This window comes from Onychomys torridus, chromosome 23 (genome assembly GCF_903995425.1).
Source record: "Onychomys torridus chromosome 23, mOncTor1.1, whole genome shotgun sequence".
NCBI lineage: Eukaryota > Metazoa > Chordata > Mammalia > Rodentia > Cricetidae > Onychomys > Onychomys torridus.
In genome coordinates, this window is record NC_050465.1 from 63,337,441 (window position 1) to 63,355,365 (window position 17,925).

The window sequence follows — 17,925 nt, forward strand, 5'->3', positions numbered from 1 at the left end:
CTAAAGGTGAAGCATTTTCAAAATAATGTGAAATGATTTATTGAAAATTATTAAAACAAACTTGCACTAAGGGGTCTATGGGGACAGTATTTTGAAACACACACTGGAAAATGTTATAATTAAAAAAAAAAAAAATCCTTGCCAGGCATGGTGATGCACGCCTTTAATCCCAGCACTCAGGGAGGCAGAGGCAAGTGGATCTCTGTGAGTTCAAGGCCTGGTCTACAAATAACAAAAAAAAAAAAAAAAAAAAAAGTTGCATTTGGGATGAATATCATCCATAAGGACCAATCATGAGTTTTAGAGAACTTTCCCCAAGGTTAAGAAAGTGTAAACAAATTCAAAATGTTGTCAAATATACTTTGAGCACCGAATCTGTTAATACCTTTGAGCCAAATGAAGGCCAAGTAAACCAGGACTGATGAAAAGAGGGCTGGCCTCAATTGAGATCTTCCTCTGTTTGGCTTGAATAGCCTTGCAAAAGAAATCCCAGACTCCATAAATAAGAGGGTGTGAGTTGATAGAGCCCTCGAATCATTCTTAACCAAAAAAGGGTGGGGGGACACCAAAACAACAAAATAGGAGGAACCATTAACTTTCAAAATGAATCGTCTCAATTACACCTAATAAAGACATAGACTAACATAGTGGATTAATGTTATCAGAGAGGCAGCTGATGGGAACAGATGCAGAGACCCATAGACAAAACAGTAGGTGGAAAGGGAGCCCAAATTGGAGCTCTCCATTGGGTCCCTTCCCCTGGAGCGCCAAGAACCCTATGAAGATGGGGAGGGAGAATAGTGGGACCCAAGCACTCAAAATTAACTAAGCAGGACTCAGGAGGCTCTCAGAGACAGAAGCACCAGTCATGGAGCCTGCATGGATCTGCACTAGGTTCTCACATTTATGTTAGGATTTTTAGTTTGGTGTTCTGTGGGACTCCTAACAGTGGGAGTGGGAATGTCTCTGACTGTCTCACCTAGTCTTGGAACCCTTTCCTCCTACTGGGTTGCTTCACCCAGCCCTGATATGAGAGTTTGTGCCTAGTCTTATTGTGTCTTTGCTATGCCCTATTTAGTTCATAGCCCTGGGAGGGCTGCTTTTTTCTGAAAAGAAATGGAGGAAGGGTGGATTGGGGGAGTGGGGAGGGAAGGAAGGAACTGGGAGAAGTAAGGGGAGGGGAAACTGTGGCCGGAATGTATTGTATGAGAGAAGAATAAATTTTAAATGCCTAAAAATAAATAAATAAATAAATAAATAAATAAATAAATGATTTTTAAGATTGAAAACCATATTGGATTTAAAAACAGGATCCATCATTCAGCAGAATTAAAGAAATACAGCTCACCATCAGGGACAGATATCATGTTAGGGTACTGAAATTAAGCATAGGGAACCAAGAGGCAAGCAGGCTTATATATATTAATATCAGACAAAATAGATTCAGAGCAACTAATCAGAAGATATGGGAAAGGGCACAACATAGCCATTAAGGGAAAAATCCAAGAGGATATTGCAAGACTAACCATTTGTGCACTGAACACAGGAACAATCAATTTCATAAAAGAAATACTACTACAGGAGAATCACATATTGATCCTAACATAGTGATGGTGGGAGACTTTTTCTATACACTACCCTCACCAGCAGACTTCATATTGACAAAAATTAAGCACAGAAATGCTGAAGTGAAATAACATCATAAATCAAATGGACCTAACAGACATCAAAGAACATTCCACCCAAACACTAAAAAATATGCTTTCTTCTCAGCATCCAATGGAATTTTCTAAAAAGTTGACTATACTAAACACAAAGCAAGTATCAAAGATATGCAAAAATTGAAATAACACCCTGCATTCTATCTGACCATCATAGATTAAAGCTAGATATCAACAACCATAGAAATGACAGGAAGTGTACAAACTTATGAAAACTGAGCCACTCACTACTTAAATGAAAACTGGATCAAGATAGAAATCAAGAGGCAATTTAAATCTTTTGAGAACTGAATGTAAATAAAAGCACAATGTACCCAAATCTACATGGAACAGTGAAGGGCAGTTCTAAAACATAAGTTCCTGAGAGTGAGTGCCTATATCAAAGAACTGAAGAGATCTCATGTTAAGAAGAGCTTGATGTACATGTAAAATGAGGCCATAACCCTAGAATTAGTAGCTTTATCAATTCAATGTGTGAACTGAGTTATCTAATGTTATCTTTAAAACATCAATTTCAACTGTCTTATCAACAAAGAAAACAATATTTCATTATAAAAACAAACACATTTCCAAATTTTGTTGTCTTCTTTACAGTAGTGTTTGTCAATAATATTTGTATAGGAATGACACTGGATAAGAATAGAGACAGTTCCATTCCCTGTGTTAAATGCTGGTCTGTGCCCTTAGTGCCATATAACATGGTCCAGTTCTGTTTCTAGCACTGAATAGTTTCAAAGGCATAGCTTTAAAGGGAGAATATCTCACTTCTGGCATGGGTAGAATAACAAAACCAGGCATAAAGATAACATGTGAGTCGATCTCATTGGTGTTTTCCTTTTTCCAGTATGATGCCCCAGCAAATAAACCTGCCTTTTATGGAAAAGACCATAGATGAAGCATGACCCTATTTGAGTCATCCAGTGTGGAGGCAGGGATGTAGTGGGAAGAGTCCTGAGGGATAATCATAGGCCCCATTTCCCATCTGAAGCTTTTTTCCAGTTTGTCCTCTGAGACGGGCTGTGCCATGTTGAGCTCATCAGTGCTCTTGGGCCTGTTCGCTCTAATGTACAGTGAGGGTGTGAAACTACATGTCTCAGATGCATCTTCCTATGAGGCCTTCCAAACTAGTCCTAGACTGGATCAAAGTGAGTAAACAAAATGTCATAATTTTAGACTCAACACAATTTCAGTCTCTTTATGTGGTAGAGACAGACTAATCACTACAAGAGAAAAAAAAAAAAAAAAAAAAAGAATTGTACTCAGTGTGGATGAGGGGTGTTAAAACTACATAAACAAGGCAAAGTGGTAACTGACACAGACTTCCAGCTCTATAATGGTGATCAGCCCTGAGAAGGTCCATTGATCTTCATGGTTTCAAGTTAGTGTGGGCTCAGAAAACTCTCTGACACAAGATTCTTACCTTCTTGGAAAGTGTCCGTAGATTTTGTTTACAGATGAATATTTAGGTCCTACCACAATCCCTAGAAAATAAAGTTTTATTTATGTTGGATGCATTAGCAAGCTGATAGTAATAGTCACATGTTAGCAGTACTGAGTTGCAAAAATTGCCCTGAAGTCTTGGTGTCAGTTTGTTCTGTCAGTCCTTCCAAAAAGCATGTAGAGCCAATGGGGCTTTTATTCCTCTATGACCAGGAAGCTTCCACACATAGTACATGATGAGGCCATATTTTAACCAGGCAATCTTGTTCAAGCATCCGTAAATGTAAATACCACAATGCATTGCATTGGTGATCAGAAAGAGCATCCAGCTTGATGCCAGCACGTGAATTTATGATCATGGCCGTACTTGTAGGATGAAAACTTCAGGGTGGAAAACAATTGTCTTCCTTTAGAAATACAAGTTATAAAGAGATCTGTTGTTAATGTGATTGATCAAATTGGGCTTCCTTTCCCTTGTACCTGATTCCTCTAGATACCCCATCAGAATCAGTTATGTTAGCAAGGTAGCTCTTACTTTTAATCTGCTTACCATTCTATATTTTAATATATGCCAGGAAGAACTAATCCCATGCTGAGTAACAAGAGCTTCAAATTCAAATGCCTCTGGTTCTCACACTTGAGACAGTTTGTAGAGCCATGGTCCCGATGTGATGTGTTTGTGTTTAGGAGGATTTTGTCTTGTGTTCTATCCTAGGACATTCGCATTCCAAGTGTTTACATGTCAGCAGTGGTCAAACAAAATATTTCAGAGGGTTACATGAAGGGCCAGTAGTTTTCAGCTCCTATGCCGTGACTAAGAAATGGATCAGTGAAAATGCCACCAAAGAGGCCCAAATGATCCCAGGATAAACCCCTCAAATGAAATGAGAATGAATCTACAAAGGGAAGATCAGGAGGAATGGACTAAATCATTTGCAGCTGTAAAGGAAGGCACTCAGAGTTGGCTACTCTTTAAGTTTCTTTTTATTTTTAAACAGGGTATACCCTAAAAAATTTTATCAAACATTCTTTCATCAATATTGTTTCATCTTCACAGAAGTTGTGTATTTAGCACAGTTTGAGAGGGGAATCTCCTTTCTGTAGTTGTGTTTGTTTGATTTTTAAAAAACGCAAAGGATTTGAAGCTCAAAGCCAGCTTTTTATTAGCACCATTTTGCAATTCACTGCATGTTAATAAGAGTCAAAGCTCCCCTCGATAGGGATAACTATCATCCATCATCTTCACAGCATTCATTCTTTCCCTCCTCAAAGCTACACAGGTAACCCCCAAAGAAAAATGCCCCAACACCAAACAGTGTGAGCAGACATAGGGACAACTTAATGCTTTCTGTCTGGAGATTGAACAGGATCTGCATGTGACCACAGAAACTCATCATGGCCATTAAAAAGGAAAAGCCAGCACAACGATCAGCAAGAAAAGATCCTTACAAAGTTGTGATTCTGTGGAAGAAACCTCACCAAGTTCCTCCAATTAAGAGAATAATATATTTCCCTATGTTCAAAATGAAGGTCTTGGTCAATTTCTATTTCTCATTTATTTTTCATTTTATATCCCAAGTCATCCAAAGCTAGGTAATTCAGAATACTTGCATTTATTTATTCAACTTAATGTATGTAAGATAGATTAGATGTTTCATGCTATGCATACAATACTTAATACTAATTTTAGAGGAACTAGTCTACTATTTTAGGCAAGCTTTATGTCAGACATAATATTTTTAAAGAAGGCTAACAGTTTAAATATGTTATTGTAGACTCCTATGAAGCAAATTTTCAGGACTGTCAAGTGGTTATCACACAGTCACCTCAATTGTGTATACCTTCTACATTCACAGGACTGTTCTATGAAAAAGAAATGTTCTACGAAAAAAATTGAGACAGGGTTCCAAACTATGAGATAAAAAATTCATGTGAACTATATTGCATGAATCCTAAATGGTCTTATAATAAAAACCCGGAGCCAAATTTTGGGGTAAATACTGAAAGATCAGAGGAAATAAGCCACAGCCACTTCTCACCTCGCCAACTCCTCAGCCGATCTTATCTCCAGGAATCTTTAGACTGAATGTCTGAGTCCTCAGCCAAAAGACTCTAGTTCCTGTCTCCTCATGCTTTATATGCCTTTATCTCCTCCAACATTTCACTTCCTATCACAGCCTTCCCAACACTGGGATTAAAGGCATGTGTGGTTCCCAAATACTGGGGTTAAAGGTGTGTGCCACCAGTGCCTCACTCTGTTTCTCTCCTAGACTGGATCAATCTCATGTAGCTCAGTGTGGCCTTGACTCACAGAGGTCCAGATAGATCTCTGCCTCCCAAGTGCTAGGATTAAAGGTGTCTGCCACCACTGCCTGACCTCTATGTTTAAATCTGTGGCTGGCTCTATCCTCTGAGACAGTACAACAAAATATCACCACAGAACCACTTCACTAAGTTAAAACTAAAGTAGAAATGATGGTCTATACTCTTACCTACATGTACTTAGAAATACTTGGATAAGAAATAAGTTGAGTCACCAGTCAACGCTGTGCCCTGGAAAGTCCATTGAACAGAGGGCTTTCAATGGAAGACTGTACTTGAGAGCTAGGGTAAGTCACCCTTCCCACAGTGGTATTAAGAAGATTCTTGCCAGGCGGTGGTGGCACATGCCTTTAATCCCAGCACTCAGGAGGCAGAGCCAGGCGGATCTCTTTGAGTTCGAGGCCAGCCTGGTCTGCAGAGAGAGATCTAGGACAGCCTCCAAAGCTACACAGAGAAATCCTGTCTCGAAAAACAAAAAACAAAAAGAAGAAGAAGAGGAGGAGGAGGAGGAGGAGGGGGATTCTTAAAGAACCCAGGATGTTGTATCAAGATGTTTTCTTCCAGAAGTACCTCTCCCATCAGAGAAAATAAAATTAAGATTACTCCTACTAGGGAGAAAGGTACTTCACTAGTAGCAACACTATACCAGAATAGTAAAGACAACAGCACTATGCTTGGTGGTTCTCTGGGGCAGAGAACAGAAAGAAGGACAGACAGAGAACTAACCACAAAGAAGCTGATGCCATAAGTTCCCTTGACATAAATGGGCCCAGTGGAGCCCCGCTCTCATGTCCTCTGCATCAGCACATTCACTGCAACAATGACAACACCAGGGAGGTTTACAGAGAGCACTCAAGCTAATTGTCTACAGTGGCAGATAGTACTTGTCTGGGTTTCTTTTTATCCAACAAGAGAGAGAGAGAGAGAGAGAGAGAGAGAGAGAGAGAGAGAGAGAGAGAGAGAGAGAGAGAGAGAGAAGCTGCAAACAGTAGCTGGCAGTTATAGAAAAACCCTGGTAATTTCATACATACTCCTTATGCTCCTTTTCCATATTAGAAGTCACACAAAACAGTGACTTAAAATACAGAGCACATACTAGACACTAACCATATCTGTCTACTCCCTTTCCTAGGCTCTAAGCAGGAAGAGCAAACGCTCAAAAGGAGAGCAACTTAGGGTGAATTTCTTGGAACCAAACACTAGCATGGAAAATTGTGTGCAGCTTAGTTTGGAAATAGTCACTGAAGATAAACACGTGTGGAAATGAAGAAGAAAGGGTGTGTCAGGCAGAGAAGCTAGTCTACACTGATGTCCTGAATCTATGTAATGGGGGCTCTCTAGCAGGGGCGCCTTTCAGAGTTACTGTGACTTGAGACAAGGGCCCAGGGCTTTGTATCTCTACCTACTCTTGTCAGTGGCTCTGGAACCTCCACTGGGAAAATGTATAGTGTTAGTTGAGACAGATCTCTATCCCTGAGACTATTCCAGTGAGAGACACAACCATGAGCAGGAAACAGCCGACACCCTCTGCAGTTGAGGAATGGACCTGTCAGCTTTATCCCCCAACAGATGTATTAGCTCCTCAGAGTGGAAGATCTCCGTATTCTCTACAGCCTACCCCTTCCATCACGCAAACTCATGTATGTCTTATAGGAGAATTAACCCAGCTGGGAATGGCTTTGCCAAGACTCTGATGGATTTTCCCCCTTAGGATTGTTAAATGTTACAGAAGCAAATTATAAACTCCATCTGGTGCCATTGACCTTGAATCCATAACTAAACCTCTCACTACCTCTCTTCTCCCTTACCAGCCCCACCAAGTTGGGTGGCCTACCTGGTGGGGTAACAAATATGAACATGATGTCAGGATTGGGTCTTCACAGTGGTCACTCCTGGAATTTTACCTCCTTCTCCGAAGGGACCAACACTGTCTTACCACCACTCCCACCTTCTCGTTGTGTCCCATCTTCTCTTTGTAAAGAGTAACGAATATAATTGGAAAGTCCTGAGAGAGCTGGACATCCACTGATCCCTATTAAACAAGGGGTCCTTTATGACTTCTGCCTTGGACAAAAATAACTGAAATTTTTGTTTTTTAACCTTCTTGCCACCTTAGACCTACGTACAGTCCTGAAGTGGTAAATGTTATTCCTTCCAGTTTGGTGCACAGTTCCCTTATGGTAAGCTTTGATAACATTGTAGTAAAAGTCAGCACCCAAGTTCTGCTTTGGATCTAAGAATATCACTGTGGTTACTATTTTCCATGGGATGGTTGTTTCAGTCTTGTGGCACACACCTAGCTTGGGACCACAAGAATCTTCACAAAAGTATAGTATTAGTGATGCTGTATGTATGGGGGATGTCAAGTCAAGACAAGAGATCAAACTAAAAAAGGAATCAACCCTTTGTTTGCTCACCATGGTAACAGAAGCAAGATCCTAAACAGAAAATGTTGGTTCCCACAGTGTTGCTCTATTTAATTTTTTTTTAAAGAGGGATGAGTTTCAAGTAAGGATCAGGTGACATGTATCATAGTTGATGGGGCAGGACTGTGGGAAAGGATCCTACAAAGGTTCCTGGCATTGTGTAGACATGGAAACCAGAAGACAGGGGTGGGCGGAGTTGAAGAGTGAGAAGGCACTGATTCAGAATGAAGAAAAGGGTCTAAGGGTCTTCAATACCCTACTCTTTTTTGGATGCTTTCACCAGAGCTGCTTAGACTAAGAATGCAGACAGGCATGGCAGAAGCCCAGCAGCCCTGGGAGGGAAAGGGGACCCTGCTCCTTAAATATGGCTTCCTCCAAAGAATGAAACACTGTGTGTTCCAAGACCAGGGTGAGGAGGCCAGCTTCTGTATTTGACTGTGGTTGATTCTGAGCTATTGGACCCACATAGGATTTTGACCTGGAGTTGGGCTCCTTAGAATGTAGAGTGTTATCCCAGAACAGTCACAGCCCTGCTCCTGCAACAGCCCACCTAACTTCCAGGAGAGAGGTGAGGAACAAGTCTCCTACTGATGCAGGATAAAAATATCTTCCACAAGCTGAGTATCCAGCCAACAGTCAGCATTTGATGTTCTGATTTCTCACTTTGCAACTGAGCAAGGAAGTCAGTTCTATGAACCTGCAAGCCTGGGTTCAATACTAAAGAAGCCTTGAAGGATTCTTGAAATTGTTATCATTTAAAAAAAAACAAAAACCAAAAACCAAAAACCAAACAAACTTGTATCTTACATTTTCCTGCGCACTTTTCCTTTTGGATAAGCCCTCAACTAGATAAACATGACAGAAAGGGAAGCGAGTTGCTTGTTATCTCCAAAACATTACAAAAAATAAAGCCAGCTGTTTCTGGAGGCATAAAGTTGTCCACCTGTCCAAAGAAAAGTTGTGCGGTGTGATAAAGATTCAGAATTCTGAAAAGGAACTTTCCAGAAAACTGGTGTCTTTGCTGCTCATCCTGCGAGACATATTGACACTGAATTCATCCAAGCAGCCTGCAGATGTATCATCCCTTTGAAAAATTCCCACAGGATGCTCTGGAGAAAATAACCCCTCTTTGACTTTAATTAGACCTGAAGGAGATAACCATGAGGCATTGACATGAAGGGGTGAGTAGATCTGGAAGCTTCTTTGCTAAGAGAAACACCTGCACAAATCAATCAAATGGAAATAGTTTTACATTTGTTGCAACACACTAGGGGTAACAATATCATTTGGCTTTTGTTGTTCGTTTTTAAGACTAAGTCTCAGAGCTATGTCTCTTTGGCTAGCCTTGGACTGCTGCTTATTGAGCCACATTTTCACGGCTTATCTTTCCCTAAATTCCTCTTTTGCTTCAAATTACTCCCTTTTATTTTTGATATCAGGTGCTAGCCACATCCTCCTGAAGAAAATGTTGCTTGCCACAAGTAAAACTGTTAGGGCGGCAACTGGATGCAAGTATAGACATATGGATATGGGTATGTAGTAGATGTAGATGTAGAAGGTCCCCACAGGCAATGTTACTGACCTAAGAAGGTATTTCCATCCCAGATGATGAGATGCCAAGCTATTTCCTGTGGAATTATGCCAGTTCCTTAAGGAGTAACTTGTGCCTCATTCTGCTGAGGATCTGGGGATGCTTATAACTTAAACAAGTTTTTGTGTTAATTCCTGTGCGCTATGTGGCTGGATATACCAGTCTGGAAGGCAGAGTTACAGTCATAGTTTTTCATAGGGATCTGTTTCTCTCACAGATGAACATTGCCTTTTCTCATCCTTCTCTGATCCACTAGGCAAAGATTTCCTGTCCTCTTGCTACAGTGGACTATATCACATGTCCACTCATAAGGTTTTTCGTCTGCTTCCCAATGGGCAGGAAATACCTACTCCCATCCCCCAGCATCTACATCAGGACTTATGAGGTCCCTGGGAAATCAGTTTCTTGTCAATTTTCCCCTCTGGCTTTGAATTCCTTTTAAATGTTTTCTAGCTTAAATAAGTATTAGAAGTGAAACATATTACACAACTGTTTGTTGTGATGATAATTTCTACAGGTTAGTCAATCCTCCAGGCTACTGAAATTACATCTACAATTGATATTCATGTTGAGGAATGGATGTTTGCACCCCTCAAAACACATGCGTTAAAAACTCTAACTCTCAATATGGCTGTATTTGGAGGTAGGGCTGGTTATGGTTTGAAATGTCCTCTGAGGATCTTGTATTTGAACACTTGGTCCCAACTAATTACAATGTTTTAGAAGACTACGTGGCATAGGGGCAGACATAGGTTACTAGGGGCATGCCTTCAACAGCTACATCTACTCGTGATTCTCACGTGAGGTCTCCTCTCTACATTTTGCTAATATTCACACTCCAGCCAGTAATGGAACTGCTTGTATCACCACAGCTTCGCCGCCATGATGGACTGTGTCCTATGAAATTAGGCACCAATATGAACTCCCTCTGTAAATGGCTTTTGTCAGAGATTTTGTCACAGTGATGAGGGAAGTAATGTAGGGCCCTAAAGAGGAAATCAAGTCTTACTGTATTTATAAGCGTAGGGACCCTATATGAAGGTTAATGTGCCTATATGAAGACACACAGATAGCTTCATTTCTTTCTCTGTGTGCATTACCAATAAAAGGCCAGGTCAGAAGAATGAATACATAGTCATCCACAAGCCAGGAATTGAATAAGCGGTACACTGAACTCGGACTCCCTAACCTCCAGAATTGTGTAAAAGTAAATTCAAACTATTGAAGCCATCCAGAATATGGATTTTCATTGTGGAATCCTAAGTAGACTAAAACAGTTGGTTTTTCTCTCTTTCTACTTTCTCAAATCTTCTTCAGTGGTTAATTTGCGTTGTCTCTGAAAAGGTTATCCGTTCTGCTTAGTGCATATTTTGGACTTGCTGCCTTTGAGGCACATAAGGACTTGTGCTTTCCTGTCTGTTTTTGAACTTTGGGGGAGGCCAAGAGTATTTGCCTGGCCAGTGAAAAGAGCTATCCTATGATGTGTCTCATTTCCCTCCCCAGCTGGGTGATCAATGTGTGATATTAGAGTTCCTATCACTCGGGTTCTTGGGTGGCTATGATTAGCAGAGACACATTGCACAGTAACAACTAACTGAAACAATTGTGTGGTTTCTCGAGTTAGCTGTTAATGCAGCATACCTTTGCTGACTCTGACTTGTATCTTCTAAATCATGTGCACACAAAATTGGGCCTTTTAAAAGTAGAAAACATCTGCTCTGGGATAGAACTATCTGTGCTTAGAACATATTAAGTCAAGTTGGTTATGGAAGGAAGGAAAAAGCATCAGATTATCATTCTAAACCCAAGTGTTCATCATACTGCCTTGTGTTTGGTTTCAGGTAGTGCTCAGGCATTCCTGTCTCCAGAAATGCACTTACTAAGAGTTCTCTCCCTAGGGAAGATAGCTCTAAGAAGATTTTCACCTGGAGGAGATGAGCCAAAATACCATCTTTGTTTCTTGATTGCCAGGTCACTGAATTGCTGAAGAAGGAGATGGGAAAAAGCATTGAGCACACCACATACCACAGGGAGGGTTTTAGATAACCAAGATACAGATAATCTAGGAGTTTTTTTTTTTTTTTTTTTTTGAAAAAAATAAAGACAATTTAAAAGAAGGCCACATGCCTTTGCAACATTAATCTGGGGAAATGCCAAGAGAGTCATGAGAGTGTACAGACTGATTTTTGTCTGTGTAAATTACTTACCCTATTTATCAATCTTACAACTTAAAAAATTCACTAAGAAGTGGGGTATAAGACATGCCAATTACAAGGAGCTTTCTAGAGCAAGAGGATTGGCGTGTTTGATGTGTGTCAGAATGAACAATCCAAGGGCCCACTCAAAAATACAGCACAACTTCCCTCTGAGCCCAATATTCATCACTTCACATAAAGTATGAATAAAACATTGGATATTGTTTCTAAAAGAATAACCTGTTATAAAAATGGCATCAATGAAAAGAATGGGGAAGGCAGGAGCAGTCAGGCAGTTAGACTATGAATATCATAGCACAAATTTTTCCATTAAAAGTAAATGCCCCACATAAAATGGTCTATTTCACAGAAACTACCCTGTGTTGCACTGTCTGTGAATCAAATGTAGGCTATTCCATGTGTAAAAATGAACCATAGTGTTCCTTGCTAATTACCATCTTCTTCCATTGACATGGAGTTTAGGTTGAAAATATAATTTGCAGCTCCCTACTGAAGCAAATCTCCTCACAAGTGTTCTCAGGAACATGCCATTCTTTGTTCTTATTTGAAAAACACCTGGGAGACAATAGGGCTCCTGCTTCTCCCACATCTACTGACAGGATCCTCTAATAATTTCTTTGTGAGAGTACTCAGTTGCTGAGATAGTCAATTGGACCCTCAAAGGGAAACATTACGAAACTTTGGAATTATCTGAATGAGCCCACTTCCCAACCCTCTCTCTTTTCTCCATCTTCATTACTCTGTTGTTCCCAAGACATTGTTTCTTTGACTTCTTTGGGTCTTTCAAGCCAAGAGTGTATTAGTTTCTGACGTATAGTCCATCTCCTATCATCATACTTCAGCTATTTATTTTCCTTCTCACCTTATATTGCAGAGTCTACCACCTCAAACAGGATTTAGTTAACACCCCCAATAGCTTTTGTGCTACATTTTTCCTATCTGTTGCTCAATAAATGGTAAGGAAATGTGGTTATCCCATGTAATAAGTAGGGCTCTGGCACAATCATATTATTAATAGCTAAAAGACTGTCTTTCTCATAATGGTATCTTCGTATGTCTCCTTCACTTTAGGCTAGTTCATAAACATCACTAGCAAGTGAAACTTCATTCCCAGATAGAAATCAAACATCTATCACTTCAGTGTCAAGGGAATATGTCCATATCTAAGGAATCCTTTGTAGTGGGTAGCCATTCCAGCCTTGGCCTGGAAGTTCCAACCCCCATTGAGGTTTCGGTAATGGTCACGCCCACAAGGCGGGGCTGAGGGAGGATGCTGAAGATCTAGGATTGAGAAGAGAGGCCTCTCTTGGTTCCTCCACGGACACTGAAGTAGAACCATGATCTGTTCCCGTTCTCAAATTCTGTCTCAGCACAGTCTGGCTGGGTCCACACGTTGAACTTGTAGTCAGGGGAAGAAGCAATGCCACCAGTGGGGGCCAAGGCCACTCCTCCCATTCCTTCCCCATCACTACTTCAGATGTCACGATGCAGCCAGGAATGGTGATGGATGCCTATAATCCCAGCACATCGGAGGTGGAAGCAAGAAGGAAGGAGGGGAAGAGGGGGATAATGAAATCATGTACATAGAACAGAGCCTTCTCAAATAATGAATTTGCCCTTGATCTTGGATTCTCTACCCCAGAATTATGATAAATGAATTTCTGATGCTCATAGATTACCTAAATTATTTTTCTCTATCAGTTTAAATTGGTAGAGATATCCATCTAAGAAGAATTAGGTTTACTATTGTTTACTTGTTCTTTTATTTTACAAAGATTCTATTTCTATTTAAACCACTATGTACTCTCATGTCCTTCCTGAGTTCTTTTATCCTCTGCCTGCCATTTAGTATTAGGGGGTTCCAAGCTATGTGCCTGACCCTCTTACCACCTTACAGTCTAGAAACTTTTAGACATACCCTACTTTCATGCCTTCAATGACCTTCTAGGTGGCAGCTGCACTGTAGAGTAAGACCATCTATGCTCAACCCTAGATTTTGCTGCTAACAACAGGCTGTGGAGCTCAGGCATTCATGAAGTCTACTAAGCCTCAACATTCACATTCACAAGTAGAGATGTCTACCACTTAGGACAGCTATGTGGAAAGAGATAATGAATACATCACTCATAAAACATTGTCTGTGTGTATTAAACCCTCACTTCCTTGTTTTTGCTTTTTCCATTAAACTTGTTTAATGTGTCTCAAAATTCTGTTACAGATTTTTGGTTAAGTTGTTTCAATTAAAAAGTACTGGTTTTGAAAACCAGTAGCTTAAAACTGCCACACACACACACACACACAATGGTCCACAAAACAGTCTCCTTTCCTCCTGAAGATTTTATGATGCACTGTTATCATTAACCAGTCTTTACTATTAAACTTAGATGGCCAGTTGAGACAAACAGTTCTAAGACCATTCTTCCACCACTGATGAAGTCTGGGGATAGCAGTTATTAGGGGCTAGTATATTCATTTAACCTTCTGAGTTTTTTGGGCAGACCTGGTGACTTTGCCAACTCCAGCAGCCTTCTCGTCCACCGCTATGATGACACCCACAGTCACTCTCTGCCTCATGTCATGAGCAGCAAAATGACCTGGTGGAGTCAAAGAAGCTCACAGTACCTGGGCTTCCCTGGGACCATATCAATAACAAGCAGACACACACACACGCACACACACACACCCCGATTTCAAGGATTTAGAGCCAGCGTTCAGCTTCTTACCAGCATGTCTCCAATGTTTTCTTTTAAGTTCAGCAGCCTTGCAAACTCTATGAGCTGTGTGACAATCCAGTACAATGGCACAACCAGCATTAATTTGACCTAGATGGTTTGGGATAATCACCTGAGCAGTGGAGCCAGCTGCTTCTAGGAGTGGTTCATTTTGGCTATAACCAGCAATGTTGTCATGACTAACAGCTTTGACAGACATATTCTTCACATCAAAGGCTATATTATCCCCAGGAAGAGCTTCACCCAAAGCTTCAGGATGCATTGCAACGGTCTTTACTTCTGTTGTGACATTGACTGGAGCAAAAATAAGCACCATGCCAGGTTTGAGAACACCAGTGTCCACTCCACTCACAGGGTCAGTACCAATACCATCAATTTCATAGACATCCTAGAGGCGTAGTGGCAGGGGCTTTTTAGTTGAATGAGGTATTGGCAGGATACAACACAGAGCTTCTGGCAGTTCCAGTGGCACTGCCATCTTTTTGGTGACTTCCCATCTCTTGAACAATGGCATATTACTGTAGTGGATAGGCATCCCAGCATTGGCCTGGAAGTTCCAACCCCCACTGAGGCTTCGGTAATGGTCACACCCACAAGGCGGGGCAGAGGAGGAAGCAGAAGACGAAGGATCGGGAAGAACTCACTCTCTTGGTTCCGGGACGCCGGACGCGAGAGGTGGACCGAGCAGAGTTCTCCAGAGAACGCCGCCGCCGGACTACCCTCTACCTTGCCAGACTCTGCGACCTACCCCTTCATTTGTAAGTTACCCCACAAAATAAACTTCCCTTTTAACTACGTGGAGTGGCCTTAATAATTCCACCAATATATTACCCCTTGACTCCAGCATCCTGTCACCTTTCCAATCAGGAATTGGCACAAATGCACCAGTGTCAGGGCAGTAGCCAATTTTCTTAATGTAGTTGCTGACTTCCTTAACAGTTCCCTCCTATCTCTCCTGGCTTTCCAGTGGCTTGCTGAAATCCAGTTTGTTGGCACGAATAATTAGCTGGTTCACACCCAGAGTGTAAGCCAGAAGAGCATGCTCACAGGCCTGCCCATCTTGGAGATACCAGCTTCAAGTTCACCAACATCAGCAGCAACAACCAAAACAGCAAATCAGTCTGAGATGGGCTTGTAATCATGTGTTTTTAAAGTCTCTGGGTCCTGGAGCATCAATGATAGTCACATAGATTTTTTGGTCTCAAATTTCCACAGGGAGATGTCAATAGTTAAACCACACTCACACTCAGCTTTCAGTTTGTCCAAGACTCAAACATGCTTGAAGAAGCCTTTGTTCATCTTAGTAGCCTCCTTTTCGACTCCTTGATGGCTTCTTTGTTGATTTCACCACATTTGTAGGTAAGATGGCTGGTCATGATGGATTTGGAAGAATCTATGCGCCCAATGATAACAATGTTGATATGAGTCAATTCCTTTCCCATTTTTGGCTTAAAATTAGCAGTGGTTTTCACACATGCATTCTGATGGCAAATAGTGGGGGGATGTAGAGCTCGTTTTTATTATTAATTTTATTAAACTTACTACTTTTAAACCTGCTTGTCTGGTCTGAATCTTTTCTGAAATATGGGTCCCTTTATCCAACTGAAAATTAAGTAAATCAACAATACCCTCAAGGCCATTCAAAAATCAAGAAATTATAACTCAAAATGACCATTCCCCCGTCTTTGACAAATATATTCCCATTTTTGTGTGCTCTGTTGTTGCAGGATATTTAACTATGTAAAGATGAGTTGCATTTGATTAATTGTATAAGGATGTATTGCTGTTTTACCTTGCCTGCCCAAGGCACCTAATTGGTCTAATAAGAAGCTGAATGGCCAATAGTGAGGGAAGAGGTATAGGTAGAACATCCAGGCAGGGAGAGTAAGTAGGAGGAGAAATTTGGACTCAGGCAGGAAAGAAAAAGAGACCCCAGGAAGATGCCAGGGCCAGCCAGACACAGAGGAAGCAGGGAAGACAAAAAGAAAGAAAGAGAAGGGGGGAGATAAAAACACCTGAGGCAAAACAGATGAATAGAAAAAGGTCAAATTAAGTTAAAAGAGCTAGTGGGATAAGCCTAAGCTAAGTCCAAGCATTCATAATTAATAATAAGACTCTGTCTTTATTTGGGACCTTGTTGGCAGCCCAAAGAAGATTCCAACTACATCTACCTTTAAAAATAGCAACCCCATCCATGTGATTGTACACACTGGAGTCATGGGATGTATCCCTGAATCTTTCTACTTTTGTTTAGGTCCAAATTCTCTGCACACTGCCACCCCTCTATCCTCACTGCCATTGCTCTGATGCAGATTACCACCCTTCACTCAGATGACAGCTGCAGAGCCATCTCTAGTCCATCATCCACTTTCCAGCCAAAATGTTCATCTTAGGGTGCCACTCTGAGCAGTTCTTATACCCTCCTCCCTCCTTGCTTCTCATGGCTTTCCTATTTTCATCATTTCTTTCATGTGTACAATGTCCCTCTTGGGGACATTCTTCCTCTTCAGCGTATGTCTTCTGTATACTCTTACTGTAGATCTTCCCCTGGGGTTTTCTCTCACCCTCATGCCCTGGACAGGCACACGTGCAAATTATCCTGTATTCCTCTCTTTCTAATGCTTGAGTTACCAGTCTTCCTGGCTTTGTTGATTCTCTTTCTCTTTTCCATCCCCTTATACATATCATTGTCAGTTCTATTATGTGTTTTCATATACTTCTTAGAAATATTGCTTTCATTGGCGATAAGAGAGAACAACTGAAAGTAACTAGAGGAAGATACATATTGGATGTTTCATATGCAGATTCTAGATTCAACTGCAAATATATATACACACACAAGGAACGAAAGAAAAAGAAGAAATATGAGGGAGGGACTGAACCAGCAGGAGGGAGGAGGGAGGCAATGGGGAGTAATTAATGGGGTTAAATGTGGACAGAGTACAATGATGTATCCACATCCAAATGCTATAATGATGAAACACATCAGTTTGCTCACTGCTTAAAATTAATTTTAAAATTAATGGTATAAATGTTAGAAAGCATCATGTAGCTGACCTGAGCTTTGTCATGTGACCTTGTCTTAAAAAATAAATAAAACAACATGAAAAAACTTTCTTAGTTAGAGAAGGCAACTAGAGATACAGAAGTTGTCCTAACATCAACTTCTACAGGACATTAGTCCCCAACTCAGCTTGGCACAAGACTCACCAGAGCAACCTTTTGCAAATACCCTTTTCCTGGTGTGTTCATAACTTACTCAAATCCAAACCTCCAGGAAGTTAGATTTTAAGTGGATCCCAGGTGACTCTGATAATCAATTGGTACTGAGAACCCCTGCTGTCTATAATCCTGAGAAGGCCTGGATGTAGAATTACTAATCAGACTTATTCATCCCAAGCATTACACTAATGAATTACTGTGACATCCCTCCCAGGGAATCGAAAACAACATGATGCCTGAGTCTAATTAAAACAC

At 40.9% G+C, this 17,925-nt stretch overlaps 1 pseudogene; it reads right to left on the minus strand.

The window, feature by feature from the left end:
- Positions 1-14,185: 14,185 nt before the first annotated feature.
- LOC118573152 lies at positions 14,186-15,890 on the minus strand (annotated as a pseudogene).
- Positions 15,891-17,925: the final 2,035 nt, after the last annotated feature.